The following is a 12,933-nucleotide window of genomic DNA, read 5'->3' as shown; positions in this document are numbered from 1 at the left end:
CTTGGCGGCCAACCAAGCAGACGCAAGGACATTATTTAGTTGTCCTCCTCAGATGCGGTTGGATTTACTAAGAGATATGATGGATTCCGGTAACTAAGCGAGTTTATGATGCATTTATCTAGTTGAAGTTTTTCGTTTTTATCAACTTGGTACATTTATGACTTTTATTTCTTTGTTGGGTATTTTAATGTTTGCTTATGGATCTTGGTTTGTGTTAGTGCACGGTTTTGCGTCTAGAGTCTTTGTATTTATCGTTAATGTTTATATTTATCTAATTCGTTAAAGTTATGTCTATTTCGCTATGAATGTTAGCGAACTAAGACTAGTTCGTTAAGGTTAAGTCTAGTTCGCTAGGGATGTTAGCTAACTAAGACATTATAATGTATTCCCTCTTGATTCGTTAGGAGATGTTAACGAATCAGGGGGCGGTTCGTTATGATAAATTATGTAACGAAGTGGAAGCTGGTTCGCTAGGGGATGTTAGCGAACCAGATCGTCCTCTATTTATAGTGAACCACTGTTCACTTTAAGTTAAGTTTTTGAGAAAAATTTCAGAGAGTAATATAAAGTTATTTCAGAAAAGCAATTACTCTCTCTCAAGCTTCATATTAACGTTATTGATAATATATACACATATACAAAACACTAAATCAAGGTTTATTATGAGATAGATCTTTAACAGTATAATCAAGAGACTGAGATCTGTGTCATTGTTATTAACTGTTAATCCGGGATCAAACAAGTGGTATCAGAGCTGTTGGTGCTCTTTACACTTGATTTGGTGTTTTAATTGGTATTATTATTGAGTTTTTTGATTTTTGTTTGATTTTGAATCAATTGGTATTTGATTTGGATGAATTATGGACGAATTTGAGTGAATTTGTGTTGATTAAGGTATTGTTGAGGTTTGGTTAAGAGGAATTGAGGTTTGATTTGGATTTGAGTTATTTGGTTTTGATTTCGGTTTAAGTCCGAAACAGGGGTGTGATTGTTGGTTAATTTGGTTTGGTTAAAGTGTTAATTGGTTACGAGGTTTTGTGTTTTGGATTCGGAATTGGTTTACGAGTATTTTGGTAGTTTACTTGTGCAATTTGATTGAGTAACGAATGTGTATTACAGATTTGGTATTATTGAGTTTCTGGGTTTAATCTTCATAATTTCTGGAATCTCGTTTGAAGGTTTGAAGATTTGAAGATGAATGTGATTCGCTATCTTCTTCCTGGTGATTCGCTATATTTTGATCTGTGATTCGTAATCAAAACTGCTAATTCGCTACCTTGTTCGTTAGCCAGTTCGTGTGAGTTATTGATTCGTGTTATCTAGTTCGTTAACAAGATTAACCGATTCGTGTGACACGTGTTCTTCTTGGGACTTGTGTCATAACAACCTTTGCCACGTGGCATAAGGTGTCAGAGTTTGTTACAAACGGTAGTAACAACCTTATTCGTTATAGTATAATTCGCTACAGTGTTGATTCGCTATCAACTGTAGCTGATTCGTTATCTTAATTCGTTAAGTTGACTTGGTCAATTCGTTTGGTCAATTCGTTAAGTTGACTTGGTCAACTCGTTTGGTCAATTTGTTAAGTTGACTTGTGATTCGTTAAACCTTCATCACATTCGTTATCTGTTTCGCCATTTGGGTGATTCGTTAACCTTATTTGTGATTCGTTAACCTTACTTGTGATTCGTTAAGTTGACTCGTTAAGTTGACTTTTGATTCGTTAAGATACTTCGTTATTGATCATTCTTAATTTTATTAAGGATTGATTCGCTACAACTGTTCACAGTTCGTTACAACTGTTCACAGTTCACTACAACTGTTCACAGTTCGCTATAGCTATTCATTGATTTGTTAAGATATTTCATTATTTGATTCGATTTTCATAGATGGCTGGTATGTATGCATTAGCGTCTCAAAATATGTTGATGCAACAGATGTTGCAACTTGATACCGAGATAGGTTCACATTCTAAATGTCCAAGATTAATGAAGTTCAGTGACTTCGCCAAGTGGGAACCTCGGTTTCGTGCACATTTGGGATCTGTTCATCCTGACTGCTCATATTGTCTCGATGAGGTTTATGTTGCACCAATGATTGGTGATGATACTATTGGGTATACTCCTAAAGCTGTTTCTCAATACTCACAAGAAGAGAAGAAAGCTTTAGAAATCGAGATAAAAGCATATTCTACTTTGACTATGGCTTTACCAGAAAATATCTTCCATCAAGTTGGTAGTATCAAAAGATGTGCATCTTTATTTCAACATCTGCGTATGAGAAGCATGGGAAACACAGCTGAGAGTAAGAAAGTGATGCTCAAATTTCAATTTCGAAACTTTAATTTATTGAAAGGAGAAACACTTGAAGAGATGACTACAAGATTTAGTCATTTAATTGTTGAAATGGACAAGATGAAAATGGAAATTTCTGAAAGATATAAAATTGACACTATCAAGAGTGTGCTTCCAAGTTCCTACTCAACATTTCTAATGGTTTTGAAAGAGAATGATTATTTTCTGAATGAAGACTTGACGGCACTTGAATTTCTACAAAAGATCGAAGCTAGAGAATATGATCTTAAGTGTCAAAAATCCTCCAAAGAAAATCAAGATCCAGCTTTCTATGGTGGAAGTATACCTCTCAGTTCAACAATCTCTCCAATCACTGCTTTTCTTACTCATGCGGCAAGTGAAAAAGAATCAACAATGTTTAATGCTCCAAAAGCTTGTTTTTACTCTGCTGGTAATTCGGGTGGTTCTGGAAGTTCGACAAGTACAAATCCATTTGCTACACCACCTAGTGTTAATATGAAGGAAGCTGAGCAAAACTTTGCTTTTCTGACGGCTTTTATGTCTTCATATGAAAACTTAGTGAGTAGTAAAATTACCACAAGTGATTTAACAGATGAGGACTATGATCAGATAGATCCAGATGATCTAGAAATCATGGATTTGAAATGGAACATGGCTATGATTGTTCGTAAAGATAAAAGATTCATGCAGAGAACTGGAAATGATCTTCCAGCTTTAAACAAGAAGTTGGGTTTTGACAAATTAAAAGTAAAGTGTTACAATTGTCAAGAATTCGGACATTTCGCGAAAGAGTGTGACAAACCAAGGAAAGAATACACTGGACCTCGTGGTCAATGTCAAAATGCTTCTTCACCACGAGGAAATGATGCTGAAAAGAAACCATCTTCTGCTACAACACAAGCAATGTTAGCAGATGGTAATGATTGGTCACAACGGCTACTATGCAATGATGTTCAAGCAAATTTGGCTATGTTTGGGTTACATGAAGATTGTCAAGATGCTACTGGTAGTGAGATGTCTTCTGATAATGATATTGGATCTGATTCTGACGACTCTTGCGACAAGCCTTCTGAATCAATGTTTGCTTGCATGGCCAAGATCAATGAGGTTAGTAATTCTATTTCTACTACTTCAATTGTTAAAACATCATGTGTTGACTGCGAATCTAACAACTCTAAGTTAGAAGCATTGAAAAAACAAAATGATAATCTTATAAGAGAAATTGCTTCTCTTAAGGATACTTATCGACAATCTCTTGAGTCTCAAATGAGATCACGAGAAAAGATTGACGCATTGTCGACAAGTAATCATGATCTCAAAGCCGAGTTATCTGTGAAAATGACCATTAATGACCAAAAGTTTCAGGAAATCTTAAAACATCGTTCTAAGATAACTGAGCTTGAGAATGAGGTTCTTGAGTTGAAGAACAAATTGGGGAAATTTAGGAATTCATCATTTCTGTTGAATGAAATTATTGAAGTATCTGGAAAACAAAAAGATTCTAAGAAAGGTTTTGGTTTTGTTGAAATTCCACCACCTTTTCATAATGATTATAAAATTAATCCGTTTGCAAGAAAAGAAGAGGATTTGAGTCAAAAAGAATCTGTGATTTCTGAAAAACCTAATTTGGTTAAATCTGAAATTGTCAAACCCCAAGTTGCTCCTCAAAAACCTCATGTGGAAAGTAAAAAGGTCTTTGTTGAAAATGTTGACAAGGTGATTATTGAAGATGTGTTTGAACCTGAGATTATACACAAGAAAAAGAACATTCCTAGTTCTAATCATATTCTTTGTGAACCTCAAGAGTTTGAGGAAGCTGTGTATGGTTCATTCAAGTCTCAGATAAACAAGGAAGAAACTGTGACAACTAAACCAGTGAGGATAAAGAAGTCAGTTAAACCAAAATTTCTGACGAGGACTTAATGCGTTTCATTAATCCTCCGAGTTCTAAGTCTTCATCGGCTAGAGTTTTTAAGTTAAAGGGAATGGACACAATGTTCACTGAACAAGATATTCCAATAAGTATTATCAAACCTGAACTTATTGAGAGTGTTTTTGTCAATAAAACTTCAAAAATTCAAGAACTTGAACGTGTGTATTCTCAAACAAAAACATCAGTTCATTCTGATCCATTGACTAAGGCAAAACAATTTTTAAAACAAGCTAAGAAGATTAACTTTGTTAAGTCAACTGGAACAGATACACTAAAAAGTTTTTCAAACAGTTCTAATTTAGATTTTTATTTAAAGAAGAAATCTGACTTATCTGATGAGTTTGCTAAGAGCATGACTAAAAATGTGAGTCATCATCAATAATCTGCTTCATTTATTTCAATTACTTCTAAACATCATCATGTAGACATACGAACTTGTTTTTATGCGGTCAACAAGGTCATGTTGTGAAGAATTGTAGTCAAAAGAACTATCAGAATCTTCATCCTTTTATCAAGGACAAATCTAAGCCAATTCCAGTGGTCAAGGAGATTCTGAAACGACCTGTGTCGTATGCCGATGATACTCATATTTTGTTCTCCGATGTGAATTCTCGGAAGGTTCTTCATGTCAATGAGACACACGGTCAAGTGAAACCAAAATTCATTCCAACTGAACCTATATGTCAAAACAAGAATTCAAATATTGTTCAGGCAGCTTATTTAAGACGAAAGTCTAGGAAGCCGGTAACTTATTAACAAGTGGCTGAACAACAATTGAAATCTGTTAAAGTTAATGATCAAAGAGAAAATCAAAAGGTGCCCAAGACTGAGGCCTGGGCTGCCTTTTTGAACTAATCACTTTTGTTTGTGTGTAGGGTTCATCCAAGACCATTTCTGGTGAAAACTGGATCATGGATAGCGGATGTTCTCGTCATATCACTGGGAATCTCAACCTATTAACCAACGTAAGAAATATTCAAGGGGGTTATGTAGCGTTTGCTGGGAATTCTGGGGGCATGATCACACAGGAGGGTGAAGTTTCAAATGGTCACATTACGTTTGAGAAAGTGAATTATTGCGACAAGGTTGATCATAACTTATTGAGTGTATCGCAGATTTGTGATAAAAAATACACTACGATATTTACTGACAAAGAGTGTCTTATCTTGAAACCGGGTTATGTTATTCCCGAGGACATGGTTGTCATGCGATCACCACGATCAAATGATATTTCTGTTTTAAATATGAATTCTAAGATATCAACATCGATCGAAACATGTTTTGTCTCGAAAGCAACCGAGAAAGACTCGATTCTATGGCATCGTAGAATGGGTCATATACATGTCAGAAAGATGAATTATTTAATGGCAAATGACTTAGTTGAGGGTGTCTCGTTAAAGAATTTTAAGTTATCTGATCACTGCGTTGCATGCAAAAAGGGCAAGCAGAAGAAGAAGAAGATACATCCCTCTAAGTTATTGAATTCCATTGATACTCCTCTTGAACGACTTCATATGGATTTGTTTGGTCCAGTGAATCGTGCTAGTATTTCTGGAGACTGGTATTGTCTGGTAGTGACAGATGATTATTCAAGATATTCATGGGTGTTATTTATGAGCTCAAAAGATCAAACACCGGTTTTGGTACAAAACCTTATTACTAAGATCGAATCACTGTACAAACAAAAGGTGAGGAGAATCCGAAGTGATAATGGTACTGAATTCAAAAACACTATATTGGATTTCTTTTGTATTCAAAAGGGAATTCACCGAGAATATAGTGCACCTTATGTACCTCAACAAAATAGTGTTGCTGAAAGGAAAAATAGAACTCTGATTGAAGCTGCACGCACAATGCTCGCTGATTCAAAGCTTCTTGTCCAATTTTGGAATGAGGCAGTGAATACAGCTTGTTATACGCTTAATCGAGTTCTAACAGTGAAACGTCTCAAGAAGACAAGCTATGAGATCTTAAATAATAGAAAACCTAATTTAAAGTACCTGGATCCATTTGGGTGTCCGTGTACAATGTTGAAGAAGGATTCGGGTAAATTTGAAGAAAGAGCTATCGAAGGGTATTTCTTGGGATATGCATCTCCAAAGAAAAGGGTTTTTAATTTCACATCTGGTTGTGTTGAAGAATGGTACCATGTGGACTGTCAAAAGTACACAACTCCTCCTCAAGGGAAAGGTCCAGACTGGATGTTTGACTACGATAGTTTATTTAATTCTTTTATTCCTTCGACTGAACACATCGATGAAGATCTGGTTCGAGCATATTTTGAAGATCATTTGAACTTTCCAAAACCTTCAACTTCTAATGCAGTTGAAGTTCAACCAGATGATTCAACTGAAGAACCCCAAGTTGTCTCTCCAGTTGCTATTGAAAATGTTTCTACTTCTTCTGATGATGATCAAGCTGAAGTTCAAGTTATTGATCTTGACAGTGATAATGTTTTATCTCCAGAGTTGGGTGAACATTACACTAACTTATTTGATAATGTTGTTGTTCCTGAGAATCCCACTCTTCGGATTCATGGACATCATCCACAGAAAAACATCATTGGAGATCTTGATGTGGGTGTTCGTACACGTCATCAAGTTGCTTCATCAAGTGATAATAACATATTGTGTGCTTACACTAACTTACATTCTTCGGGAATTGTGAATCTTGCTAAGTTGAATTGCTTTCTATCTCAAGTTGAGCCAACGGCAGCTCGTAAGGCACTTGAAGATCCTTCTTGGGTAGAAGCTATGCAAGAGGAATTACAGCAGTTTGCACGATTGGGTGTTTGGGATTTAATAGACAAACCTGCTAGAGTTAAGAAAGCCATTCCGACTAAGTGGGTATTTAAGTGTAAAAAGGACGATCGAGGGGTGATTGTCAGAAACAAAGCACGTTTAGTGGTGCAAGGTTTTTATCAGCAAGAGGGTATTGATTACACAGAGGTATATGCTCCAGTTGCAAGATTAGAGTCGATTCGAATCTTCCTGGCTTATGCAGCTTATAAAAATATCAAGGTTTATCAAATGGATGTTAAGAGTGCTTTTCTCAATGGTGAATTACACGAGGAAGTGTTTGTCCAACAACCACCTGGTTTTGAAGATCCTGATTATCCAGACCGTGTTTACCGTTTAAACAAGGCTCTGTATGGTCTACATCAAGCCCCGAGAGCTTGGTATGGCACGCTCGCCGACCATCTGACTGATAATGGCTTCATTCGAGGAACTGTTGACTGCACTTTATTTCATAAGACTGTTGGTGATGATCTTCTTCTAGTCCAGATTTATGTTGACGACATTATTTTTGAGTCTTCAAACGACACATTGTGTCAGGAGTTCGAGAAGTCCATGCAAACAAAGTTCGAGATGAGCTCGATGGGAGAGATGAATTTCTTTTTAGGGTTGCAGGTTCACCAGTCTGCTCACGGAATTTTTATTCATCAGACTAAGTATGTGAATGACGTCTTGAGCCGATTCAAGATTTCTGCCGGCAAAATCCCTTCTACTCCTCTTCCAGTGGGTCACAATTTATCACCGGATGAATTGGAGGATTCCATTAATCCAACCCTTTATCGTGCTATGATTGGTTCTCTAATGTATTTAACGGCTTCTAGCCCTGATATTATGTTTGCTGTTTGTCTTTGTGCTAGGTATCAAGCAAGTCCACGAGTGACTCACCTAGCTGCAGTGAAGAGAATTCTTCAGTATTTGAGGGGAAATCCAGACATCGGGTTGTGGTACCCCAAGGATGATACTTTCGTTCTTACTGCCTACTCAAACTCAGATTATGGAGGATGCAAGATCAACTTCAAATCAACGACTGCGGGATGTCAATTTTTAGGAAACCGACTTGTTTCCTGGCAGTGTAAGAAGCAGACAACGGTCTCTACTTCAACCGCCGAAGCTGAGTATGTTGCAGCCTCGAGTTGCTATTCCCAGGTTTTATGGATACAACAACATCTTCGCGACTACGGTTTGAAGTTTCTTACTACTCCCATCTTGATTGATAATTCTGCTGCTATTAGTATCACCAAGAATCCCGTACAACATTCTAAAATGAAACATATCGAAATTCGATATCATTTTATACGGGATTGCTATGAAAAGAAATTAATTGATCTTGAGAAAGTACATACTGATTTTCAAAAATCCGATCTGTTTACTAAAGCTTTTGACAAAACGCGTTTTAACTTTTTGCTTGATTTAAACGGATTGAAGACCCTCGCTGATATCCTTAAACAAGGATGACTATCTTTATTTTCTGTCATTTCTTTTTTTAAAATTTATTTTGGTTTTAGGGGGTGAAAATCTAGAAAATACAAAAAGAGTGTCTTTTCGTTTGTATAGATAAAATCCAAACATTTAAAAAAAAACCAAAAACATTTTAAAAATTTTGAAAAACCAAAAAAAATGTGATTTAAGTTTTGTACAGAAAAATCCGAAAATCCAAAAATATTGTGAAGTTTATTTCGTTTATAAGAAATTTGAAAAAAACAAAAATATTGTGTTTTAATGTTGGTACAAAGAAAAACCAAAAAGATTTTTAGATTATTTTCTCGCTGAAAATTATGTCAGTTATTTAAGTTTGTGAAGCATGCTTGCATGTCTTGGTCCTATGATTCACTTGTGAATTGAAGGTTAGCCATTTATTTATTAACTTAAGTTAACTGGGGCGATTAAATTTATCTTTATTTTGTTTTTATGCTCCTCAAAATTTTGATTTTTTGAAGCAAAAAGAGAAAATGATAGTACATTGATTATCTTGACCCCAAGTTCAGCAAAAAGTAAGCTTAAAAGACTTTGTGCTTAATTGCATTGGTGCATTGGTAGGTCTTAAAACAACCCAGTAGAGTAAAGTATGTGATATAAACATAAAGAAACGCCAAATTGAAAGGGGTGTTAGTCTCTAGTAAAAGTCTCGGTGAGGATAGCAGAAATGTAATAACCAGTCATACTCAAGCCTTATATTTGTTGATCACCCAAAAACAAAATAAAGCAAATAACAAGCGTTAAGATTCTGGACACTGTGAATCTTTATGCGGGTTAACCATCTGGGTATTCATAAGCATGAATATTTCATTCGCTTTCTAGAGCAAACCCAAAGTCATTAAACTTGATAACCGATGTACTTCGTACAATTTAAATTACTGACTTGATCAAAATCCGCTGTTAATCATACAATTGTTCCTCTCTTGCGTGCGTCTTAATACCATTAAGAAACGGACCCCAGGGGATACAATGTATATAAGCCGACAGATGGACTCGTGCATACTCACTCACAGTAAAGGAAACTTGATGCATTGCTCAAAATTTCTACAATTGGTATCAAAAATTTTGATCAACAATATAATGGTTTAAGTCAAGTTGGGGTGATTTGGCAAAAATCAAATTAAGCTTGAACCGTGATTAGAGGCTGATAGTTTCTGATATTCTGTGCTTTAATTGAACAATTTTAATCATATCACAAAAATACTTGAATGTGTGTTATTAGATTTATGTGGACAACAATACCAATGACCGACTTATCGTCAGTCATAATATCGCTGAAATATAAAATTGTGATAGAGGGGCAATTTGGTCAATATGATTCTCTGCTCAAACTCGACAAAAATACAAAAATATGTACTGTTTTTGATAAATCACTGAAAAATACAAAAAGATTGTCTATTTTTTAATTGTTCGAATATTCTTCTGTAAATACATTCTTTAATTCTTTAAATTTTTTACAAAATACCAAAAATATTTTCGTCTTCTTTATACAATATATTTAAATATTTTTTGTTAAGTTATGTTTCGGAAATCTGAAACAATTTATTTTTAACGTAATTGGTTGTCGAGATAAAAGGGTTTCTCGATAACCTAATTTATTAATTTATTTAATACTTTATTTAATACATTAATTTATTTTATTTATTTCATTAAATAAATGAGTTTAATTCGCTAATCTCCCATTCGTTATGTATGGATAATGAGCTAGGTGATTCATAGCGAACTACCTTCTGGTTCGCTAACCTAATTCGCTTCCGCACTCTTTAACGAATCATCCCTTCGTTATGCATATTTAACGAATCATGACACGAATCATGTCTTGATTCGCTACCTTATATTTAACGAATCAAGTAACGATTCGCCCTCATAAGGTAACGAATGAGTTAGCGAATGGGCTTATTCGCTAACTTTAAGCTAAACGAATCGTTTGATTCATGCAAGTTGTGCCTAGGGTTTCGTGCACTGATATATAAGACAAGAAAACGAATAGTATTCCACTGTTCTTCTTCTTTCTTCATCTTTAAGAAACCTATTCAAATTCTCTCTGAAAATTCAACCTTTCCGTTTGAATACTTCAAAGATCGATTTGAGTTTCTAAGGTATAACTGTTCTTGGCGATATCAATTTCGTCAAAAATGGCTGTATATTGACTGTTAAATTATGAAATTTCAGGGGTTTAAGGGTTTTGAACTTTTGAAACTCATTTGTGTATAATTTATGTTCATAATTGTATGATTTTGATATCATTATGATCGGAATCACTTTCCGATACCCTTGGTGGACTCTAATCAACATTTGATTATTGTTTGTGTTATTGATGTTTACTGTTGGTTCGTTTGATCCTTAGTACATTTAGGTATTGAGTCTCAATCTCATTCACCTACATTCATTAGTGTGTTTCCGAGCTCAACGAGCTGATTATCTTGATGGTTCAACGATAGTTATGGCCTACTTGAATCTGGGTTTAAGATGTTGACTATTGTTGTTCATGTTAATTTTGACCATGACTTTGTGAAGTCAAAGATTAAGTCTTAATTCTGACCATTCGTTAGTCTTAGCGAATTGGAACTGTTTTGTGTCCAATTCGTTAAGATTTCACACGAACCAGCTTAGCGAATAAGATGTTACACGAATCAGAGTTTGATTCGCTTAAAATATAACGAACTTGAGCTTAGTTCGTTAAAATTAATTAGTGATTCGCTAGGTTTAGTTCGTTAAGGTATTTACTTGATAGCGAATCGCCTGATTCGTTATCTGTGTATAACGAATCAGTGTGATTCTTAACAAATGACATTTAAAAAAAATAAATAAAAATAAAAAAATTGAAATAAAGTGGTGATATCTTTTAACTAATTAATTAGCTAAATTTAATATTCATTTAATTTAATTAAAGGATTTAAATCGTCTAATAAGCATAACTAGATTAATTACACATATCTTTTGATTATATACGGTGATATCTATTCTCATATTCGTTTTTATTTATATAGTTAAACATGGCTGATCAAGAACAACAAAATCAATCACCACAGGAACAACCTCGTCAAGAACAACCACAACAACCAGATCAACAAGCTGAAATGATTTTATTACCGTTTGATAAGAAGCACAACATCTGTGCTTATGTTGATCACGACGTGACTGATTTAAGGACGTTCGGAGCTATGTTGACTTTCTTACGCCGTTCGAAGATACATTATGCTATCACTGCTAAACCTAAGGTATATCTTAGTATAATCAGGCAGTTTTGGAACACGGCGGTATATGTGGAGGAAAATAATTGGGTTCAAGCTAAAATTAATCATATTCCTATCACGATTGATGTTGAGGTCATTCGTCGGGTACTTCAATTTGACGATAGTGATGATTACCCGAGTGAATTTGACAGAACGCTGGTTAGGGGTCTATTCACAAGATTAAATTATGGGGGTGATATTCGTCGGTCTATGTTGAACAAGAATGGGTTGTGTCCACCATACAAGTATCTGCTGCATGTTTTGCTTCACTGTATGAGTGGACGTCGAGGTGGTTTTGATGAATGTAGACTAAGTTTACAATCGGCGTTTGTTGCCCTAATCCTGAACAAGCCATTCAGCTACTCAGAACTTATCTTTGATCATCTGAAAGAGCAAGTTCAGCAAACTCTACCGTCGAAGAAGTTCTTAATGTATCCACATTTTTTACAGCTAATTATTCAGGATCTGATACCGAATTTGGTGATTGATCGATCGTTGGTGAACGATGTTCTTGATATGGAACATATGAAAGCTGAAACGGTACATCGTATGTTAATATATAGAAAAGACAAGCCACAGGACAAACGGATGATTGGTCATGTAATCAATCCGGATTACGTATGTCCTCCTAATGAGCGCTGGATCCATGATGATTCGGATTCCGAGCGTGAAGGGGAGAAGGTGGGAACAATGATGGTGGAGATGATGATGGTAACAATGATGATGGTAATGGTAATGGTGGAGCTGGTGAACAAGCTCTAAAAGAACAACAACATGCAGTCGATGCTGCGCTAGCTGCCACCATGAAAGCTCAGCTAGAACGAAAACGAAAGGGCAAAGCTGTAGCTACTGGTGAACCATCGAAGAAGCCCCGTGTGTCTGCTGGGGCTGGGGTAATTATTGGAACACCACCACCACATCAATCAACTACTCAAAGCTCGGCGGTGCCGCTAACTACTAGCACTCCGATGCTCACTTTGACAACGACGATGGTGTCACATAAGAGGCTCGGTCTTATTCCTCAAATGGCGTTGACCGAGATACTGAGGCCTCCCGCTGTGATGTCTACAGTCTCTTCCACCACATCAATGAGACCTCCTCCTCTGCCAACAACTACTCTTCCTCCACCTCCACCAAGTGATGTATCTTTTATGAGGATTACTCAACCTCAAGGACCT

The sequence above is a fragment of the Bidens hawaiensis genome, unplaced genomic scaffold (genome assembly GCF_021521415.1).
Source record: "Bidens hawaiensis isolate Kalapana, Puna unplaced genomic scaffold, B.hawaiensis_p1.1 tig00000416_1, whole genome shotgun sequence".
In the NCBI taxonomy this organism is placed as follows: Eukaryota; Viridiplantae; Streptophyta; class Magnoliopsida; order Asterales; family Asteraceae; genus Bidens; species Bidens hawaiensis.
Note: the sequence above shows the minus strand (reverse complement) of the source record.